At 32.5% G+C, this 667-nt stretch overlaps 1 protein-coding gene across 1 annotated transcript in view; it reads right to left on the bottom strand.

The window, feature by feature from the left end:
• Nucleotides 1-21: 21 nt before the first annotated feature.
• Nucleotides 22-667, bottom strand: part of LOC119589210 (zinc finger SWIM domain-containing protein 4-like) — a gene marked incomplete at its 5' end in the record, with an annotated part of 30678 nt that continues 30032 nt past the window's right edge. The window contains 1 exon segment of the mRNA XM_037937810.1: nt 22-667.

Here is a 667-nt window from a genome sequence, read left to right as displayed (position 1 = left end):
CGGGGAAATGAAAGAGATAACTCCTTGTAAAGTCTTTAATACAAATGTAAAAAATGGCAGAAACAATAATTATGACAGGACAAAATGGGTAGTAGGTCTTCGGGTTGGGTGGGTAGGGACTGGGGTGAAATGTATGGTCGGGTTTAGGAATCTGCACAACTTAAATAAAGAACAAGAACAAAAAAACTCTTATTACCATTTACATCACCCACTTGTAGACATTTGCATATGGCTTTGCAAAGATCCTGTACACTTCAATTCTAGTTTGTTTTTTGTTTTTTTGCAAATCACACATAAAATAAGGAAATTATGTGTAACGTATGATTTGTATCAAAAACAGTTTAGCAGTGAACACTTAGCAAACATTCTTTTTTTCAGTAAAGAAAATAATCCAACCAAACTTTCGCATCACATTTTCCTTCATTTGCACACACTTTCAACCACTCACAATGATTATCATGTCTAAATTACTTGAAAATACTTTTCCACACCACATCTTTTTCAGACAAATACTAAATCATTAGACTTTTGAAGGCATATAAATAACAACAACTGAAAAAATGAGGATAACAACAAATTTCTTTACCACTGCCTTTAAAAAACAGACAATTGTAATACTAACGTGACAGGTTAAAAGAAGACACATACTTTTATTTCCCTCTGAATG

The sequence above is a fragment of the Penaeus monodon genome, chromosome 25, assembly GCF_015228065.2.
Source record: "Penaeus monodon isolate SGIC_2016 chromosome 25, NSTDA_Pmon_1, whole genome shotgun sequence".
In the NCBI taxonomy this organism is placed as follows: Eukaryota; Metazoa; Arthropoda; class Malacostraca; order Decapoda; family Penaeidae; genus Penaeus; species Penaeus monodon.
This window is presented reverse-complemented; position numbering and strand designations above follow the sequence as displayed.